Source organism: Hevea brasiliensis, chromosome 7 (assembly GCF_030052815.1).
Source record: "Hevea brasiliensis isolate MT/VB/25A 57/8 chromosome 7, ASM3005281v1, whole genome shotgun sequence".
Lineage (NCBI taxonomy): Eukaryota > Viridiplantae > Streptophyta > Magnoliopsida > Malpighiales > Euphorbiaceae > Hevea > Hevea brasiliensis.
In genome coordinates, this window is record NC_079499.1 from 45428074 (window position 1) to 45437122 (window position 9049).

The following is a 9049-nucleotide window of genomic DNA, read 5'->3' on the forward strand; positions in this document are numbered from 1 at the left end:
TGTGAAGGGATTCTCCATGTTGACATCTCCATTGACCAAGCTACTTAGAAAGGATGTGAAATTTCAGTGGACGGACAAATGCCAGAAAAGTTTTGATGAATTAAAGAGATGTTTGATAGAGGCTCCAGTCTTGACTTTACCTACACCGGGTAAAGAATATACAGTTTATAGCGATGCTTCTCACAATGGGTTAGGTTGTGTGTTGATGCAAGATCGAAATGTTATTGCCTATGCATCACGCCAGCTAAAATCGCATGAGAGGAATTATCCAACACATGATTTGGAGCTTGCAGCTATTGTGTTTGCTCTTAAGATCTGGAGACATTATTTGTATGGGCTACACAGATCATAAGAGTTTGAAGTATTTGGGCACCCAGAAAGAGTTGAATTTGAGACAGAGGAGATGGTTAGAATTGATGAAAGACTATGATTTTCTGATAGACTATCAGCCAGGGAAAGCTAATGTTGTGGCTGACGCCCTAAGTCGCAAGACTATGGCAAGTCTACAGGTTACTCCTTTGTCTTTAGTACATGAGTTGAGATCATTACATGCCAGTTTAGAGATTAATGATGAGGGGCAGACAATAGTTGCATGGCATGTACAGTCAGTGTTGATTGATCAAATCAGAATGGCTGCTCAGAATGATAAAAGGTATCATAAGCTGTTGGAAGAAGTCCAGCAGGGCAAGAAACCAGAGTTCTCAATCAGAAATGGTGGTCTACTGCTACACCAGGGTAGAATATGTGTTCCTAATGATGTTGATTTGAGGCAGATCATTTTGAAGGAAGCACACGAGTCTCCTTTTGCCATGCACCCTGGTGGTACAAAAATGTATAGAGGGCTAAAGGAGCATTACTGGTGGATGGGTTTAAAAAGAGATGTGGCAGAGTTTGTATTCAAATGCCTAACTTGTCAGCAAGTAAAGGCAGAGCATCAAGTACCAACTGGGTTATTACATCCACTGTCAGTGCCAGAATGGAAATGGGAAAGAATAACTATGGATTTTGTGATGGGACTTCTGAGGAAACAGAAGAGTCATGATGCAGTATGGGTCATTGTTGACAGACTAACTAAGTCTACTCATTTTCTGCCAGTCCGAATGGACTACAGTTTGGACAGATTGGCTAGATTGTACATCGATGAGATTGTGAGACTTCATGGAGTGCCAGTATCCATTGTATCAGACAGAGATCCTAGGTTCACTTCTAGATTCTGGGGTAGTCTTCAGAGAGCCCTAGGAACTAGATTGAACTTCAGTACTACATTCCACCCACGCATGCATGGCCACCCGAGAGGGTAATTCAGATCTTGGAGGACATGCTACGGGCTTGTGTGATTGAGTTTGAGGGTAGTTGGGAGACACACTTGCCTTTGATTGAGTTTGCTTACAACAACAGCTACCAATCAAGCATTGGGATGCCTCCATATGAAGCTTTGTATGGTAGAAAATGTAGAACCCCATTGTGTTGGGATGACGTGGGTGAAAGAAAAATGATTAGACCCGAAATTGTTCAACAGACTGAAGAGAAAATCAGGGTGATCAGAGGTCGACTTAAAGCTGCATCAGACCGTTAAAAGTCCTATATTGATTTGAAAAGAAGGGATATTGAGTATGCAGTGGGTGAGAAAGTGTTCCTCAAAGTTTCTCCTTGGAAGAGGATTATGAGATTCGGCAGGAAGGGGAAACTAAGTCCTCGTTTTATCGGGCCATATGAGGTATTGGAAAGAGTGGGTCCTTTAGCTTATCGTTTGGCACTACCTCCAGAGTTGGAGAAGATACATAATATCTTCCATGTGTCTATGTTGAGAAGGTATCGATCAAACCCATCTCATGTACTACCAGTAGAAGAAATTGAAGTAAATCTAGACCTCACATATGAGGAAGAACCCATAAAGATTCTGGCTTATGAGGTGAAGCAACTACGGAATAAGCAGATACCATCGGTAAAAGTGCTGTGGAACCATCATTCGGGCCAAGAAGCTACTTGGGAACGAGAGGAGGACAAGAGGAGACAACACCCACAGCTGTTTAGAGATTGATACCAGGCAAAATTTCGAGACGAAATTTATTTAAGGGGGGAGAGAATTATAACACCCCTATTTGTATAGCCTGGTATATTTCACTGTTCCGGTGATCGGTGTCGATCCGGACAATTAAGGGGATTAGAACCATACTTAAGACAACTAGAGAAACCATAAACACAAATAATTAGTAATGTTCAATTAGTTAAATGTAAATAAGAAAAACAGAACATAAGAAGTTAAACAAGCTGAGAGTCACAACGATGGATGACCTCCTCGGGAACGACTGCGAAGTCATTTTAAACTCAAATTTCGAACCGTAAAATGTGACACTGCGGTCCTTAGGACCATTATGAACACAGTGGAAAAGAGAAAATCAGAGAGCTGACTCCTGACCTAACTGTCAAATAAAATCAGAGAAAAGAAAATTTCAAAATCGAGAATTAAATTAAAGAACTAATAGAAAAAAAAAGAGGAAAATCAAAAAGTAAAAAGGTAATGACATCATGCATGACCTCATGCATGATGCCATAACTAAATTAATTAATTTGATTAATTAATTTGGATTTTGTGGTCTTCCATAAGCCAAAATGCATAAAGAAAAGAAAAGAAAAAAAAATTAAATAGTTATCTTCTTCCTCCCTTATGCCGCCCCACATCCTCCCAATTTCCTCCATGAAAATCCTTCATCTAAGCTTATATCTAAGCTTAAATTCCTTCAATCAATCTACATAACTCCCCTAAAAACCTCACTAGAACTTGTAATTTTAACCTAAGAACAAAAAGGGAAGAAGAAAGAAGGAGAACAATTGAAGATTTGGTGTTTAAGTTGAGGTTAGTATGTTAACTTGTCATTTTTCCATTTTAAAAGCCTAATTGGTTGTTGAAATGAGCTTGGAATTAATGAAATGAAAACAAATATTGGGGGGGGGGGGGGGGGAGGACCAAACTGAAATTTCGGCCTGTTGAAGGGGAGTATGATTTTGTATGGTTTGATGTGTTTAGAATGAATTAAAGGTGTTAGTAAACTTACATGAGTATGGTAGTAAAATGGAAATGCATAAATGTGATTAATTGTAACAATTAAGTGAGTTAGGGTTTTGGGACTTAGGGTTTGTGAACCAAAAATACAAGAAATGAGTAAATGGCATGTTTGACCTATTGTGAAGTGAAAAATGGTCAATTGTGACCAAATGAGCTAGGCAGGACAAAATGACCTGAAATTTTACCAGTGGTTAGATGAGATATAGAACTAAAACTTTCATGAAGAACACAAGTCCCAATTCTGCCAGCAACTAAGTCATTTGGCCACCCCAAGTTGGTGACTCAAATCTACCAGCACCAAATTTACCCAGAAAATCTAGGTTGTTTTCAATCCGGCAGCCCTAGTTCAAATGGCCATGGCTACAAAACTCCAATTGAGGTGATCCAAAAATGAGAATAAACTTAAGATAATAAGGAACATTTTCTATGAAGAAAGGTTTGCCAAATTCCAACAGTAGATTGACCAATGGAACAGTGCAACTTGGAGCACCAAAACTGAAAATTTGACAATTTGGCTAAAAGGACTTAAGCTTTGAGAAAATAACCAAAACCAACAAATTTAATGACCAAAATGTGGTATGTGGGTGAAGTTGGAGTTCCTATACCTATTAAGCCTTAAAAAGTCAACAATTTGACTTGAATAGTATAGTGAATAGTAACCTGAAACACAAAAAGTTCGATAACGTCGAAATTAGTACATTAAAGCTAGGTAAAAATTGAGTGAAATTTATTTTTGGATTTATGCTAAGTTATGGTACTGAAACACTATGAAATTGTGTGTTTCAACTGAAAAAGACTTGGAAACTCGAAGAGACTGAGTCAAGGCCTAAAGGAGACTTACGTCAGGTTTGTGCACAATAATAATTGTTTAAATATTTTAATCTCAAAAATTTGACTTCTTTGATTAATTATGTACTGTGTTGCCATTTTATAATCGTAAATGTGACTTTGGAAATTGATCAGATTTCTCATAAATTGTTTGAATAAATTGTTTTGAATTGATTTTATGTTCACACTTAGCATGACAGTATCACATTATTCCTCCTCCATTTATGGGGTTGAGATCGTTTATTTTCCTCCCTCCGCTTGCGATTGAGGTTGAGATCGGATGAGTACTCATTAGCTAGCTAGCCACCTCCCTCATTGATTTTCGATTAATGAGGTTGAGATTGCTTTGTCGTGGTGTACAACACGGCATTGATCGGAAATTTTGTATCATGGCTTAAGTTGTGTATGACTTTGGCACCACTGTGTTTATGAAATTGTTTGACTAAATTGTGTTATTATGAGCTTTGTTAATTTGAGAAATATTTAAATTGTGTTTCACCAATGAATGATTTATTTATTGTATTTTAAATTTTTATTGTGCACCACTGAGTATTTTTATACTCAGCGATAGCTTATTTTGCTGTCGCAGATAAGAGCAAGGAGAAAGCAGCAGAGTGAGCTGCTATCGAATTGTGGACCACATCGATCATTTTGTACGGGTATTATCTTATACCCTTGTAGATAATTTTGATGTAAATATAGAAATGTTGTATGTATCAATGTAAGTTGAGCAGTTGTAAATAAATTGTAATAATATTATTTTGGATTTCCTTCCGTAAATTTAATATTTGTACATATGAATTTCATGATTTATGCCTTGTGAATGAAGTATTAAATATTTTGAGATGATGAATTTTGATTTGTATTGTGGAAATTACTTTGAAGTGATTGAATTGGGTTGATTGAGATTTATTGAAGGTTGGGAGTTGTGAAAAACTTTTGGAAGTGTTTTTTTAGGTATTTGAAGAACTGTTTTCTCTAATTACAAACGGAACTCTGTCAAAATTTTTATAAAATTTGCGGCAAAATTAAAATGGTCTAAAATTTTTACTAGTATTTAAACTTTGAATAAATGGTTTTTAATTCCTACCAAAATGCTCACCACTTTCAAAATGTAAGAAAATTGTTTTAAAATCCCTTGTAGGGTACTTAATGAGTTATCGGTAGGCGAAGTTCGGTAGTTCGTTAAGTATTCTACGGGATCATGTTATGCCTTACAGAGGGGTAAGGTGTGACAACCTTTCCATCAGAACCAATTTTCTTCTTGAAAACCCATTTGTTCCCTATAGGTACAATACCTTCAGGTGGGTCAACAAGATCCCAAACTTGATTTTTATACATGGAATCAATTTCGGATTTCATAGCATCAATCCATTTTGAAGAGTCTATATCTGATATAGCTTCTTCATAGGTAAGTGGATCATCTCTATGATCTACTTCTTCATGAGTAGACAACTCTTGTTCTTCTTCATGAAGAAAACCATATCTCACTGGTGGGTGAGATACCCTGGTTGTTCTACGAGGAACAGCTGTAGATGTTTCATCAATGGGTATAGGTTGACTAGATGGATCTATATCCATATGATCTGTTGGTTGGTCAGAATTCTCCAATTCTAACTCTATTTGCCTTCCTTTGCCTCCTTCTTGAACAAACTGTTGTTCAAGAAATGTGGCATCTCTACTTATCACAACCTTTTGTGAAGTAGGTAAATAAAAATAATATCCAAAACTATCTTTTGGACATCCAACAAATCGACCTTTTTCTGATCTAGTCTCCAATTTATCAGTGTTCAGCTTTTTGATATAAGCTGGACAACCCCAAATCTTAACATGCTTAAGACTTGGTTTTCTTCCATGCCATATCTCATAAGGTATGGAAGAAACTGATTTTGATGGAATCCTATTCAGAATATACAAAGCTGATTCTAATGCAAATCCCCAAAAGAAGATTGGCATATCAGTATAGCTCATCATACTACGTACCATATCCAATAGGGTACGATTTCTCCTTTCAGACACACCATTCAGTTGTGGCGTTCCTGGAGGAGTCAACTAAGAAGCAATGCCATGCTTTCTCAAGTATTCATCAAATTCAGTACTCAAATATTCACCTCCACGATCTGATCGAAGAGCTTTAATACTCTTTCCTGTTTGATTTTCTACTTCAGATTTAAATTCTTTGAACTTTTCAAAAGATTCATGTTTGTATTTCATCAAATACAAATGCCCAAATCTTGATTTATCATCAGTAAAGGTAATAACATAATGAAAGGCCCCTCTAGCCATTTCTTTAAATGGACCACATACATCACTATGTATTAGCTCCAAAATATTTTCAGCTCTTTGCCCTCGTCCAACAAAGGGTGACCTAGTCATTTTGCCATGAAGGCAAGATTCACAAGTTGGAGTAGGCTCAGAGCCCAATGAGGATAAAATCCCCATTTTCTCCAGTTTTGCAATCCTATCTTCTGCAACATGACATAACCTTAAGTGCCAAATATATTTTGAACTTGAGTTTGTTTTCACCATGGCATTGCATTCTTTTAGATCACTTGCATTCAATTTGTGTTTGTCATTATTATCCAAATAATAAAGACCATCATTCATATAACCCGAACCAACATATTTATTTCCAAAATAAATATTACAAACATCATCTGTGAACTGAAATTCATAGCCATTTCTAGTTAAACTAGATATAGAAATGATGTTCTTAAAAGCATCAGATACATATAAAATATTATCCAAACACAAAACATATCCAAACATGTAAAAAGATTTAGATCCTATGGCTAAAGCTTCAACAGTTAAGCCATTGCCGATCCGGACTCTAATATCTTGAGAACGGAAGCTGCTACTATTTGCTAGTTCCTGCATATCATTAGAAATGTGAGAACTGGCACCAGTATCTAAAACCCAAGCTGTAGATGAAATATGAGCATCATCTAAATCTAAATAACAAGATATGGACATACCTTCCGAAGGTATATCCTTCTTGTCCTTCAGAGAAGCAAGATACTCTGGACAGTTCCTTTTCCAGTGCCCATCCTTTTGGCAGTGGAAACACTTTCCTTTGCCTCCATCAACTTTAGTCTTCCTTTTCTGTTTAGCTATTTTCTTGGAAGGACCAGGAATCTGAGGTTTTTTTTTCTTATCGCCCTTCTTCTTGTTGGACTTTCCAGCAGAAGAAGATGCAACCAAAGCTACCTCTTTTCCTTTATTGCCTGGCATATTCTTTTGGGCAATAACCAGCATGTTGAGTAAACCAGCTAAGGTGCATTCCTGTTTAGTCATATGGAAATTTGTCACAAAATTCCCAAAAGACTCAGGAAGGGACTGAAGTATCAAATCCATTTGTAGTTGGAAATCCATGTTGAAGTCAAGATGTTCCAACTGCTTAATCAGCCGAATCATCTTGTAGACATGATCCCCAACATTCTGTCCCTCAGACATCCTCATACGGAATAGCTGTCTAGATATCTCATACCTAGCATTCCTGCTGTGCTTACCATACAACTCTTATAGGTGAAGGAGGATCTCACTCGCACTCTGCATGTTCTCATGTTGCTTTTGTAACTCATTACTCATGGAAGCAAGCATGTAACACTTAACTCTCATATCATGCTCCTTCCACTTGTCCAAAGTTTCATATTCCTCTTGTGTGGCCTCTGGAGGTAAGGGACCAGGAACATTTGAATCTAGAACATATCCTATATGTTCAAGGTTCATGAAAAGTTTCAAATTTCTTAGCCAATCAGATAGATTAGGTCCTGTCAACCTATTAAGATAAAGTATGCTTGCAAGGATATTGGATGGTGGTGGTTGTTTTATGCTCATTTTTATCAGAAAATTAACTACAGAAAATAATCAGATTAATTAGTAAATGTATCATGTAATTAACCAAAATGATTATGGTCTTTTAATCAAATTGGTCCTCCCACTAACTTAGCGAATCCTATAGTTCCAAAGTAGAAAACGGAAATCCTAGTTGGATAGATTTCTAGTGGGTGATTGAATTCTTATAATTCTATTGATCATCCTCAGGTACATCCATTATTGGAATTACAATAAATTATAAGTAAGGAACTCCTTGCCCATCACATCTCATGTGAGGTTCAATCGTTTACCTAGCTCTTAATGCTCAAAATCTCAGGTACATCCATTATTGACTTATCTTGCATTAGTTAAGTTGATCCCATTGAGCCAGTAATTATGTAAATAATTTTAATGTCATCAGGTACATCCAATATTGGCCACCAAACCATCTACATATTTACAACATCTCATGCTTAACAATTATTCTTAAGAAAATCTCTTAAATTAATTGCATCTTATGCAACTATTTAAAATTTCTTAAAATAATTGCCCCAATGAAGTGCCTATGTTATAATTACTTTAATTATAGCATTTCCAACTTAATCATTTATTTGGAAGATTTTATGGTCATTCTAATTACTATTAAGGTCTCACTTTGCACATTATCCATTTAGCATGCATATATCATATAATTGCATACATTCCCATACATCTCATGCTTTCATGGATAAGCAGTAAATATGGTATGATCATGGACTTTCTAAGGGATTCAATTCTGAGCCACTAAGAATTGAACCAGAACATTCCTAGGTGCATTTCATTCATTCATTTTACAAGAGTTGCTGAAGGAGTACATAATCAACACTTGATCTTGAATTCCTCCCACTGGTCCCACCAATGCTCTTGACCTCCTTAAACTTCTTGTAATCCAATATTACAAAGTAATCCTTGGCATACCAAAGCGAATTTACAAGAACTTAAATAAATGAAATTACAACCCAAAAATTATTACAAACTTAATAATACATGCCCAAAATAAATTAAAATAAATTAATTAATTTACAATCCCAAAGAAACATAAAAGAAATAAATCCAATCACATTGGTCTTTTATAGTCCATGATCATCCATCATGCATATCACTATTTAACAATTAAATAAAACATACATACTTAAATTAAATTGAATATCTCATATTCAACTTAAAAATCCAGATTTGAATATGATTCAAATAAATTTAAAGATTCAGATTTAAATCTCATTCAAACAAATTTAAAAATTCAGATTTGAATCACATTCAAACAACTTTAAAAATTCAGATTTGAATCACATTCAAACA